The following is a 13,821-nucleotide window of genomic DNA, read 5'->3' as shown; positions in this document are numbered from 1 at the left end:
AGGATCCAACTTTTCCTACTAGGGCCTTGACTTAGGCACAGAAGACTGAGGCCATGCATTCACTCCCCTTAGCAACTTTGCCACCCTTACGATGAAATCTCAGGCCTGATTTTTTTTCAGCATATATTGCCCACAGCCACAGAAAATGAAGGATGTTTTATTTTTTATTTTTCTTTTTTTTAAACTTTTAATCAAGGTATAATTGACCATTCAGCAAAGTATATACATATTAAGCATAGTACTTAATATATGTTTACTTTTGTGTGCACCCTTATGACTATTACCCACTCAAAATATAGACTGTTTCCAGTACTCCAGAAGGCTTGCTTCTTCTTGACCCCCTCCCAGTCAACATTTTCCCCTCAAAGATATCCCTGTTTGACCTTATTAATCATAAATGTATTTTTCATGTTCTTTAAGTTCACATAATATAATTTGTGGTTTGTACTCTTGTTCATCATTGTATCTGTGAGCTGCATTCATGTGTTGTCTGAAGCAGTAGTTTGTGTTCATTGCTGTTCAGAATTCCACAGCATACCACAATTCATTTATCCACTCTTCTGTTGATGGACATTTGGGTGAATTCCAGTTTGTTGTTATGATAAAGCTGCAATGCACATTCTTACATATGACTTTTGGTGTACATTAACACTCATTTCTTTTGGGAGTAGAATTTTCCAGGAGTAGTAGAGTAGCCTAGTTATTGGCCATAGGTACATAAAACTTTAATACTATCAATTAGTTTTCCAAAGTAGTTGTACCGATTTAAATACCCCCACCAGCAACATATAAGATTCCAGTTGCTCCATATCCTCACCAGTTGCTTACTTCTCATTAACCTTTTCATTTAAGTCTTTCTTGTGATACTGTGATAGTATCAAATTGTAGTTTTAATTTCCTATATGAGTAATGACATTTGGGGCACCTGGGTGGCTCAGTCGGTTAAGCATTTGCCTGCAGCTTGGGTCATGAGCCCTGAGTCAGGCTCTCTACTCAGTGGGGAGTCTAGTTCTCCCCCTCCCTCTGTACTCTCTCTCTCCCCCTCTCAAATAAATAAATAAAAATCTTTTAAAAAGAATAATGACATTAATCATCTTTTCATATGCATTTTTCCCTTTTTTTTTAATCCTTTGTGTGAAAGAGTTTTGGAAGCAGTTTTAAAAATCCAACCATACAGATTTCCTTTTTTCTTATTGATACGTAAGAATTCTTTATATATTCTGGATCTAAGTACTTTGTTGAATACATGCTCTGAGTCCTTGGCTTGCCTTTTAACTCTCTTTCTTTTTTTTAAGTAATCTCTATACCCAACATGGGGCTCGAACTCATGAAATTCAGATCAAGAGTTGCATGCTCTACTGACTGAGCCAGCCAGGCTCCTTGCCTTTTTTTTTTTTTTTAAAGATGTTATTTATTTATTCATGAGAGACACACAGACAGGCAGAGACATAGGCAGAGGAAGAAGCAGGCTTCCTGCAAGGAGCCTGATGTGGCACTCAATCCTCGGTCCTGGGATCATGCCCTGAGCCAAAGGCAGACACTCAAACGCTGAGCCACCCAGGCGTCCCAGGCTCCTTGCCTTTTAACTCTCATAATGGTGTCATTTAAGAACCAGAGATTCTTAATTTTAATGAAGTCCATTTATCAATCTTTTCTTACTGGTAGTGCTCTTTATGTTCTCTTTAACTTCAAGGTGATGAATATGTTCTCCTGTGAAAGAAGCTTTATTGTTTTACTATTTACATTTAGATCCATGATCCATCTAGAATTAATTTTAGGGTATGGTATGAAATAGAGGTCAAAATTCATTTTTTCTATATGGATATCTAGTGGATCCAGCACCAGTTATCAAAATGCTGCCATGGAGGACTTTTTTTTTAAGATTTTATTTATTTGGGAGAGAGATAAGGAGAGAGAGCAAGAGCAAGGAGAGGGACAGAGGGAGAAGGAGAAGCAGGATCCCTGCTGAGTTGGGAGCCTGACCTGGGGCTTGATCCGAGGACCCTGAGATCATGCCCTGAGCTGAAAGCAGAGAGCCACCCAGGCACCCAACTTTTTATTTTTACAGTAGGCTTTGAGTTGGTAGTTAGATGATATGACTATGTTGTTTTCTTTTATCAAGACTTGAAAAACAGCTAACAAATGCCAAACCATTGTATAATTCTTATAATTACTATTGCTTTCTATACTACTGCCAAATTACCACATAACCCATGCTTTGCCTTCTACTTTCATCATCTTCCAGTCCAACACAGATGATTGCAATTCGTGAAACCATTGTTATCAGAGATTATAACCATCTTACATACTACCAACAATGGGAATCTTTTTGCTGCGCGACCAGTGGGCTATCTAGGTTTAGAATCCTGTCTTGAGGGTTTTCTTTCCATGGTCACTTCTGATATCAACTTGCTTATTCTGGGTTTCCCCAAAAGCAGGATCTGGTCAGGGTTGCATGGTGGTAGTTTATTTGGGATGTGATTCCAGGAAGTAGAAATGAGAAACCAAGGAAAGTGAACTAGAGAAGGAGGGAAATGTAACACAAGACTGCATTATTAAGAGATTAGTGCTTATTCCTATTGAGGGTTTCTGAAGACCTCTGTGAAAGGAACAAAATGAGAAGCATTCCCCCCACTGCTGATATGCACTTATGCATGCCATATGTCGGTACTGGTGAGCTCCGGGGTTGCCCTACACCATAATGCCAGAGAAGCTCTGGGTGGGAAGCAAGAATGTGAGACCCACTCTTGAAGCGAGATGCTGAGAGAGAAAAAGGGTCACAGCCTGTGTGGAATCATTTGTATCACAATCAGGTGTAAGAAAGGGAGATGTACACAAAAGGTTTCTAACAGATAATTTTTAATTGAAGTATAGTTGATCCACAATGTTACATTAGTTTCAGGTGTACAACATAGTGATTCAACAAGTCTATACATTATACTGTGCTTATCACAAGTGTAGCTACCATCTGTTACCATACAATTATAATACCATTGACTATATTCCCTATGCTGTACCTATTTATATATTTATAATTTATAATATATATTATAGAATACTTCAAAACTAATATGTATGCTATGAAACAAGTACTCTCATTGGTCTTAAGTTCCTTTAGAAAAGCAACTGAATTATTTATAACTTTGTATTGACTCTCATGGGTTCTATGCATGCTAGATAATGGTGATAGTTAAAGTTTATTTGTAAGAATATAAATGATTATAAAAATACATATTAATCTCGTTTTCAATATGCTTTCATAAAGTGCTGTATGTTATCCAGAAAAGAGCATATTGATATGTTAATACATTACCCTATTTGGTTCAGTTTACATGGTAAGCTAGTAGATTTTGTTATTGTCCTAATCATTTCTTTCTTGCAAGAGGACTGTATATCCCTGCCTATTATTACTTGCAGTACCTCCTGTGAAAGCACACATCCTTGCTCTTTTGATGTTGGTCTTGGTCATGTGGCTTGTTTTGGCCAATGGCATGTGAGTAGATATGACTAACATTATGTTTAAATAGAAATGTTTATTATCACTGTGTGTTTTTCCCACCCTTTTCTCTCTGTTCTCTCTTGTCTGAGAATAGCATGTCTCTGATACTGAAGAAGATACATGTTACAGAAGAATTGTGATCAATTCATGACTGATAAGCAACATGAATGAGAAATAATCCTTTATTTTGTTAAGTTACTGTGATATGGGGCTTATTAGTATAAGCTCACTAATACACGGGCCATATTGACTGTTGACAATCATGTTTTGAATAATTGTTGGTTGAGCAGATCTGGTTCAGATAGATATCTTTTATAATAACTTGAAGAAGTTTTTTAACTAAAAAGTTTTTGTTGAGGCTCCTGGCTGGCTAGGTTGGTAGACCATGCAACTCTTTATCTCGGGTTCATGAATTCAAGCCCCATTGGTGTGGAGCCTACTTTAAAAAAAAAAAAAAAAGAGTTCTTGTAAATATAGTAAAAAGATGAATCAGGATAACTGAGAGCTCATTATGGACATGTACCACCTAAGTTTTGCTCAGCAGTTACCTTAAATACAGTCAGATACTACAGCTATTTAGGTTATAAGTAAAAGAGACATTAAAAACAAGGCCTAATAATAGTGATAATTATAAAAATGTATTCGGAAAAAAAAGAGACTGAAACTCAAAGAAACTCATGAGCAATAGATGTCTTCAAAATCTAGAACATGTCCAGGGCAGTAAAGGGACAGTTATGTGTGATCACTTGAATGCTCTGATATTAACATGACTTTGATATTCTTTTTTTTAATAAATTTATTTTTTATTGGTGTTCAATTTGTCAACATATAGAATAACACCCAGTGCTCATCCTGTCAAGTGCCTCCCTCAGTGCCTGTCACCCAGTCACCCCCCCCCCGCCCACCTCCCCTTCCACCACCCCTAGTTCGTTTCCCAGAGTTAGGAGTCTTTCAGTTCTGTCTCCCTTTCTGATATTTCCCACTTATTTGACTTTGATATTCTTGATCTCTGTTTCTCTTAGTGTCTTTTTGCTCCTCTCTCTGCTGCCACTTGGCTTCCTTACAGTCTATCCTATATCTTTTCTCTTCCTCAAAGCTTCTCGATCTATAATTTCTGGGTTTTAATGCCTTCAGCTTGCTTATAAGTTTAGCTTGCTCCAGGGTCCATCTAGGACATCTTTGAAACATCAGCTTCCAATATTAGTTACCTCATCTATACTCTTCCATCTCAAATTCCTGAGAGGATGGTTTTGTTTGACCCAGCTCTTGTGGGTAAAATAGTAGCTGCCCACCCCCCCCCAATCATGTTCACCCAGAACCTCAGAATGTGACCTTATTTGGAATAAGGGTTTTTGCAGAGATGGTTAAAGTAGGGCTAATGAGATGACATCATCATAGAGGATGATGACCCCTAAATCCAATGATGAGTGTGTCATTATAAAACACAAAAAAGGGGATCCCTGGGTGGCGCAGCAGTTTCGCGCCTGCCTTTGGCCCAGGGCGCGATCCTGGAGACCCGGGATCGAATCCCACGTCGGGCTCCCGGTGCATGGAGCCTGTTTCTCCCTCTGTGTGTGTCTCTGCCTCTCTCTCTCTGTGACTATCATAAAAAAATAAATAAATAAATAAAAAATAAAATAAAAAATAAAAAAAATAAAAAACACAAAAAAGGAGAAGACCTAGAGATGCAGAAGGGAAAAGGCCCTGGGAAGATGGAGGCAGAGAATAAAGTGCAGCCACAAGCCAAGAATGCCAGGGATTGTCAGCCCCCTGAAGCTGGGAGAGAAGCTTGGAATGGCTTCTCCCTCAGAGCCTCAAGAGGGAAACAAGTCTACCAGCATCTTGATTTCAGACTCATGGCTCCCAGAACACAGAGTACATTTCTGTTATTTTAAATTATTCAGTTGGGGGCAGCCCTGGTGGCTCAGTGGTTTAGCACTGCTTTCAGTCCAGGGCCTGATCCTGGAGACCCAGGATCGAGTCCCGCGTCAGGCTGCCAGCATGGAGCCTGCATGGAGCCTCCCTCTGCCTGTGTCTCTGCCTCTCTCTCTCTCTCTCTCTCTCTGTCTCTCATGAATAAATAAATAAAATCTTTAAAAAAATGAATTATTCAGTTGGCAGCAATTTGTTATGGCAACTATTGGAAACTAATACTCCTGCTCATCTCTGAGGAACTTTAATGTTTATTGGCCATTGGTTGGGCTATGGATTTGGAACCCCTGGGTGAAGTGCTTGGAGCCAGGCCATTGGCAGGGTTGTGGACAAGGTGGTTTGCTTTGAAGATACTGGACCTGGGAGACATGTAACTGATGTGTCTAAAACAATGTAAAGCTTGGCTGCCAGGCATACATACTCCCTTCCCTTATGGACAAAAGTATCCTAGTGTCCTCCCAACTCTCCCACATAACACTGCCTGTGTCCCATGGGAGGGGCAAAGTCATAGGAGCATTTCAAAATTTGCTTGTCCTTATTAGAAGTCTTCTTGTCTAGGTAGTGTCCAGTTCTATTTTATTTAATTGAAATCTTGCTTATTGTTACATCTGTGATATCTAGTGTCCTGTAGCTGAAACTGAAGGTCTCAAATGTGTGTGATCTCCTTTAAAAGGATATAGATGGCCGAAGACCCTCAGTCTTGGCTTAAATCATTTTAACAATAATGCTACCTTATGATGCATTAAAAACAGTATGTTAAAAGATATAAACCTATAGAGCAGAGGTTGGCAGAGGTTTTCTTAAAGGATCAAATAGCAAGTTTTTTAGGTTTTGTCGGACATATCATCTCAGCTGTAACTATTGTAACATGAAAGCAGCCATAGACAGTACATAAATGAGTGAATGTGGCTGTGTTCTAATAAAATTTTGTGGAGGGATCCCTGGGTGGTGCAGCGGTTTGGCACCTGCCTTTGGCCCAGGGCGCGATCCTGGAGACCCAGGATTGAATCCCACATCGGGCTCCCGGTGCATGGAGCCTGCTTCTCCCTCTGCCTGTGTGTGTGTTTGTGTGTCTCTCTCTCTGTGACTATCATAAATAAATAAAGATTAATAAAAATAAAAATAAAATTTTGTGGAGGGGGACACTGAAATTTGAATATCAGGAGCTATTATTCTTTTTAAATCTCCCCCCAACTATTTAAAAATGGGAAAACCATTCTTTGCTAGTGGCTGTATAAACACAGGCATTAGGACATCTGTAGTTCATGGGCTGTAGTTTGCTGACTTCTGTTATAGAAGATGCATGATCTTCTTTATCCACCCAAAGTCACCCCTTCTTTTATAAATGGGATCCTAATTTCATTTTGGGAAACTTCCCCCACCCTCACCTTTCACTGAAAATTGTCTGTATGCCTCAGGTTGTATGACAGGAGCATGTGGCCTTGGCTGCAGTGATTGCTTCCATCCGAGTGAATACTGCAGTGCATGGGGTCTACTTTCTTTCTTTCCACAGGAACTCGTAGCAATAGAGAAGATGTGAGCCTGGAGATGCCAGAGGCTGCTGCATGAATCTTAAGAATGAAGCTGACACAGCAGAATGCTGAGCCAAGAAACTAAGATAAATTGAATTTTTATTACATTTTTGGAGCTCCTGGATCAAACCACTCATGACACTAAACAACCCCAAGGCTTTTCCACTACATGAATAAATAAATTTTCTTTTCTGTTTAAGTGAGTTTGAGTTTGGATTCTCTGTTACAATAACAAGATATGAACTGAGGCAAACTTCTTACCTCCAACATTTATTGTAACTCTAAAACAAAAACAAAAATTAGGTGCCAACATAACTACCAAACCAGAAAAGTTCAAATCAACAATGTTATTTTTTGTTTTCAGAAGCTAAACTTCTCCTCCTCAAACACCAAAGACCATGGCATTGACGAGTATGTTGTGGATTGTTTTGAGTTCTGCATACCTTTGTGTCCCACACATAAGGTAAGGTGTGTGCTGTGTAACGAATCATCTCTTCATTGCTTTTCTCTTTTTAAACTATTGCAAAACCTTCATTCACAGAGTTTGCTATGACAACATTCATAGCAAACGAATGTTTGGTACAAATGTATGATGTACATAATAAGGCTTTCTTAACTTTCCTTAGTTGCTAAAACAAAGAATATCATTGTGCTTGCTCTTCAAATTATATTGATCTGAAATTAAAGTCTCATTTTATTAAATTACTTAAGGCAAAGTCTTTGATCTATGAAAATGTGTTTCAACTATGAATTGAGAAGAGAAGCTTTGTGTTTTTAACAGGAGACAAATTCAACTCTGGTTGACTGTGGCAGTTTGCTATTGGGACATACCAACTCTCAGTAACTGGACAAGCCTATGATGTCTAGACCTGCTTAATTCATTTTGGGCTCTGTTTCTGCACCTTCCTCTGACTCCCATCTATGTCCCATGTTTCCATTCACTAGTGTGGTCTATTACTTTATTAAGGATTTTAAACTAATCGCACAATTTGTCAGTCTTTTTATCTCCAATTGGATATAAAGCACTCACACTAGTTTTTAATTGGATTACTAGAATCTGTGCATGTACTGCCATTTTTACCTAGGAATGGTGAATTAGTTCACTTATTTTCTACAAAAATCCAGCAAAGATCTCACAGCCACTCTGGCTTATAACAGGAAGCCTATATAAAGACTGCAGTATACCTTGGCTCTTAGGTGGAGGACTGCCTGTGTATCTCACTTTGGGCCCTAGACTGAAGGGACACAGTTAATGGGCATAGTCAGTTTTCATGGCAATCACAGGAATGTGAGACACTGAGCCAAATGACACAAGGACATTTAAGTTTTTGTGCGTGTCATGTTTACTGCCATTCTATTGACTAGAACAAGTTATATGGCACTGTATCAGTAAAGTAGGGGAAACACCCATCCACTCTAATGTGCTATAGGTTTCCATGGCTCAGGAATTGAGGGAAGAAAAGAATTGTGAACAATAATCCAATTGGTACATATGGCTTCACTTTGTATGAACTTTGTCTCTGCTCCTTCAACCCTCTGATCTCAATTTCTATTACTAATATGCCCTCTGGGAGTGAAAGGGCTTTCTATAGCTAGTTTGAATTTTAAAAGAAGAGAATAGTTTCCATAAATCCAGTAGCTGTTATAGCTGAGTTTCCATTTTGGCTCAACATTTGGGTTTGTGGTGTTTTTTTTTTTTCTTTTTAAAGATTTTATTTAAAAAATTTTTTTTATTTATTTATCTGAGAGCTGAGCAGGGAGCCGGATGCAATGCAGGGCTGGATCTCAGAACCCTGGGATCATGACCAGACCCCAAGGTGGATGCCTAACTCACTAAGTCACCTAGGTTCCCCATTTATTGATTTATTATGATAAAATTAATATTTTAAAATATATGAAACTTTAATTTTTATGTTTTCATTCAGTAAAAAATAAAAACCTGCATCATTCTATCATTTGTAACTAGTAAGAGATAAGGGGTTTCATTCACAGTCAGATTTGTAGGACCTAGCATAATTCTGAGTATATAATATATGCTTAATAAATATTTGTTGATTGAAGTACATTGTTTTCTCTTTTAAAAAGATTTTATTTATTTATTCATGAGAGACACTGAGAAAGGCAGAGATATAGGCAGAGGGAGAAGCAGCCTTCCCAGGGGAACCCATGCAGAACTCAACCCCAGGAACCCAGGATCATGCCCTGAGCCGAAGGCAGACACTCAACCACTGAGCCACCCAGGTATCCCAAACTGCATTGTTTACTTATTTACTAATTATTATTATTGATCAACAGATAGGAACTTGTACCTGAATAGATATTTTCTTTTTTAATACAGTAATGTATATATAATCAATATTCCCCAACCTCATTAGTGCCTGTGAACCACTCCAAAAACATATTTACAATGTGATACATTGAAAAGTGATGTTTGTGTTTGCTCTTTCCAGGACCAACACAAATTATTGGTTCCTGTTTCCTTGTTTTAAAAATATCTAGTTACATAACCTTTTGAAATACTAAGAGCCCATAGAAGAATATCTACATGGATAGTTAGAAATATGTACAATATAGGCAAAATCTACTAATTTTCAAGTTTATAAATATCAAACAGTGAAAGTGCCATTTAAAACCTTTAAAAAGCATTTAAAATTAAAATGATGTGTAAAGTAGGTATAAAAAGATTTTCATGCATGAGAAAGGTGGTAAAGGATACATGGTGCTTGAAGGGTTATTTCCTTCTTAGAAAGAAGTAAATTAATTCCCCTAATTGATTTTATGAAAAATGGTTCATAAAACAAAAATAATTAAAAGACAGTTTGCTTTTCATAATATGTCATCTACTTTGGGGAAGAGCAAGACCAAAGTAACAATGCTTTCTTGGGCTTTCTTCAATGATTCTGAGAGTTCAAGCTATTTCCTTTGCTTTCTTACAGGAAACATTTATTAGAGCTTAAATATGCATTAATGTCTCGAGTTATAATCATCTTGCCAGATATGTTTATGGCATAAAGAGAGGAAGGAAACTAATATTCATGAAGTGTCTACTATATGCCTGATAAAGTACTAGAAGCAAAGACTTGTTAAGATGAGAAATATTGTCATTTCAGAAGAAAGGAAACTGGGCTCTGAACATTTTAGTGATGGAGTTTTTTACTCCAAAATCATATTCTTTGGCATGAGCCAAAATCCAAGAAAATGGTCTATTTGATAGTATAGTAAACTGACATGAACTCCACTTGCAAGTTCAATAATTATAGTGTAGTAAAACCAAGTTTTATTTAAAGATAAACAAACAACATCTATGTACATATGTTTTGCAATAGACAAATCATAGTGGTCCAAAGTCCTACAGTGGGTATTCCCCAATGCCACATAAGAGGCCCTAAGGAATGGTTCAAATGTGGATCTATCCACTAGATGTTCCCCAGTCTTGGGCATAAGTTGACATGTTACTCCTCCTGGCTGGAACTTCTCCTTGTGGTTGTCTCTGCAGTGGCTGCAGTGCTGACCTTACCCCTGGCCTCGAAATCCGCTTCCTCTTCTGGTGGTATCGTTTTTCTCATGCTTCTAGACCCATTTTCAGATCTGGTGAAGCCTCTAGACATCGTTCTTTGATAATTCTTGATTTATAGGACTTTCCAAATTCCTTCTAATGCAGACAGGAGTTCTCTTTCATTGAATACTTTTGCTAAGCAAAAGGGTCCTCTTGATTATCAAGCATAAATATTTAGCAAGTGTTTGTTGTCTTTATGATCTGTTTCTAATGTGTCCATTCTGTTTTCAAAGAATTTATCATCTACCTAAAAGCTATCACATAAAAATAAAAGCGCCAAGTGAGAGCTACAGACAAGAATGGTAAGTGCTACGAGACTTTATAGGAGGGAAGAATGAACATGGACTAACGTGGTTCTAAGGGAATTGTGGCTAGAGCTGGCCTTGGAAGCATGAGGTGACCACAGGTCCTCCACTCCTGGGTCTAGCATCATGCTCTCGCTGGCATTAAAGGACACATCAAAGACCTGAGGAACACAATGGGACTGCCATTCTGGAGGAACAAAGGCATCAGCATACTCTTTCTCCTATGCTGAGTCATCTCCCCTTTCCCCCTGCAGAACTTGAATAGGGTTTGCTTTCTTCTTGGTCCATGACTACTCTCAGAGCCTGCGCTTATGAAAAAACACACGCTGGCCCTGCTCTGGGGTCAAGGGGGATTCAGACTTGTGGCTTCTATGTTGTCTAGCCCAACTCACAGAGTAGGAGAAAATTTCAGACAGATATTCTGGGCATAGGAATAACAAAGGTGATCTCCCTCAGAAAAGCTCATGTCATAGCTCTCTAGAGACCCTTATGGGTAGGACGAGGCAGTATAGCAATAAAATGGCTAATGACGCCTGAGTGGCTCAGTCGGTTAAGCATCCGACTCTTGGTTTCTGTTTAGGTCATGATCTCAGGATCGGGAGATTGAGCCCCTCCCCAGTCTCTGTGCTCAGAGGGGAGTCTGCTTGAAGTTTCTCTCCCTCTGCCCCTCAACCCATGTGCTCATATATGCGCATGTTCTCACTCTCTCTCTAAAATAATTTTTTTTTAATGGCTAATGGTTCAGATTTGGGGATAAAAATACTGTCCCTAAAATAGTTGTTCTAAGTATTATAACAATAAGAATTGAGATAGGTCCAGAAGGATACTGGATCAGATATTTGATCTTCTATGCTTCTAGGTCCTTCATACATGTTCATGGCAACACCTACCTGGTAGCTCTATTACAATGGCCTAGAGAAGTTACCTTGCTTGCATTTATAAAACTAGTAAGTGACTGATTAAATATTTGTTGGGATGTGAATGTGAGTTCATGGATTACACTAATTTTTATTTAATGCAATTGAAGAATTAACCACTTGAGAGTCAAATGAATAGTTCCACACTGCTCCACTACTCTAATTTGCTAACTTAGCTAATTTTTAATGGGTATGAGAATGGTGATAAACTAATATTACCTCTTCTAAGTAACATATTTTCATTTAAAACTGGCACTAGGGTGGGGTGCTTGCCTGGCTCAGTCTGTTGGGCATGAAACTCTTGATCTTGGGGTTGTAGGTTTGAGCCCTCATTGGGTGAAGAGATTCCTTAAAAATTCACATCATCTCATGGGTAGGGGTTTAGAGAAGGGAGTGGTTGAGCCCACTTATCTGTGTTTGGTTCTGAGAATTGCCCATATTGATTTACTTCATCTACCGTACCCTAACCCCAGAATGAAAAATATTATGTAATTGTTATGTTGTGATAGTTTATCTTAGTAGTAGTGAGGAATGTTTTTAACTTCTTTGGGAAAAAAAGGACTTAAAAGACTGACTCTATTATATATCCATATGTCAGAATTTCATTGATATTGTCCTTTTGAAAAAAGATTTTTTTTTTTGTTTGAGAGCAAGAGAGAGAAAGGAGGAGAGTGCACATGTGCATGGGGGCGAGAGGCAGAGGGAGAGGGAGAAGCAGGTCCCTCCTGAGCAGGGAGCCCAATGTGGGGCTCAATCCCAGGACCCTGAGATCATGACCTGAGCTGAAGGCAGACGTTCAACCAACTGAGCCACCCAGGTGTCCTGATATTGTTTTTAAATGATAAATTCACTCTCCATTAAAGTGAAAAAAATTTAAATGTTAACTTTACTTAACTATTTCTGTCAGTAAGCTGATTCTGGTAATAAGCTCAGGGAAGCAAAATTCACTTTGCCCATCACATAAAGGAGGTTTGTTAGGCATCCCTAGTGCAATTTGATAAAAACATTTTTTTCTTAGGTCCTTTATAGTCTTTGGGAAAAGAAACTACTAATGCAGAGAGCAATCTATTTTCCCTGATGTGTTACTTCTATCTGTTATAAATATGTTTGTTTGTCTGCAAGTGACTGAAAACCCAAGAAGTTAATAAGGGAAGGATATATTTGCTTCTATGGAGAAGGTATCTGGGGGTAAGCTTCCAGAGTGGGGATGATGACTTAGCAAGGTCTTCATGTGGCCCTCACTTTCAACGTTGAAAGATACCTTCATTTCAGGCATCATGTGAGTGACAAGTGGGAGAAGGAGAAAGAAAAAAGGGCAAAGTGCAAAGGAAACTGCTACCCCAGTCTTTAAAAAAACTTTTCTAGAAGCTGTAAGCAGAGACTTCTATTTATACCGTATTGGCTAGAACTGAATCACATGGCCTCCCTACTTCTATTCAGCCAACTAGGAAAGCAACTATCTCCCTTTCCAACCATCATACTTGGAGAAGAGGCTGGTTGGAGAGATGGTGAGCCAGGAGAGAAGGAAGCCAGCTTACATGATCTGCTACCACTGATTGGGGATTCTTCTCCTATAAATACCTTGTCATGGGGAATTATTTTAAACTAAAAGTTTTCAGTTCAAAAGTTCCAGTTGAAGAATGCAGTGCTCTTACCACTTATTTCCTCTTTTAAATGATAGATTTGGGCTGTCTTGTCTCTAAATAGCTACTTACTGTAGCTTGTGTTTTGAAAGCAGCATATCTAGGATCAGATGACAAAATGAAGGGAAACATCTTGTGACCTTTTTGGTTTTAGTCATTTGGGATATATTTCTTCCCAGGACAGACAGTTCAGTATTTTTAAATATTCTAGTGTTTATTTGTTTAAGACCAAGACAGAACTATCATGAATAATGAATATATGAAAAAAGAGCCAAACGATGAGATACACACTTTTGAAATTCACTTGAGTCTATTGAGCTAAAACAGTTCCAATTAAAGAAATGTATTATGTTTGTCTAGGAGGCAAAAATTTTGTTAATATCCATGGGTAAAATTTCATATTGTAGTTCTTAAGCTCTGTTAAAGATATCCAAACA

General features: G+C 38.3%; 1 protein-coding gene across 2 annotated transcripts in view; it reads left to right on the top strand.

The window, feature by feature from the left end:
• NHSL1 (NHS like 1) overlaps positions 1-13,821 on the top strand; it is a 302,556-nt gene that overhangs the window by 24,983 nt on the left and 263,752 nt on the right. Inside the window, exons 2-6 of one of the 2 annotated variants that reach the window (XM_049113039.1) lie at positions 6,945-7,162; positions 7,328-7,426; positions 9,049-9,204; positions 10,753-10,821; positions 11,684-11,771. The gene's annotated coding sequence lies outside the window, so the exon portion shown is untranslated. The remainder of the gene's footprint in view (positions 1-6,944; positions 7,163-7,327; positions 7,427-9,048; positions 9,205-10,752; positions 10,822-11,683; positions 11,772-13,821) is intronic. The other variant, XM_049113042.1, reaches the window with a different exon arrangement.

Source organism: Canis lupus, chromosome 1 (genome assembly GCF_003254725.2).
Source record: "Canis lupus dingo isolate Sandy chromosome 1, ASM325472v2, whole genome shotgun sequence".
In the NCBI taxonomy this organism is placed as follows: Eukaryota; Metazoa; Chordata; class Mammalia; order Carnivora; family Canidae; genus Canis; species Canis lupus.
This window is presented reverse-complemented; position numbering and strand designations above follow the sequence as displayed.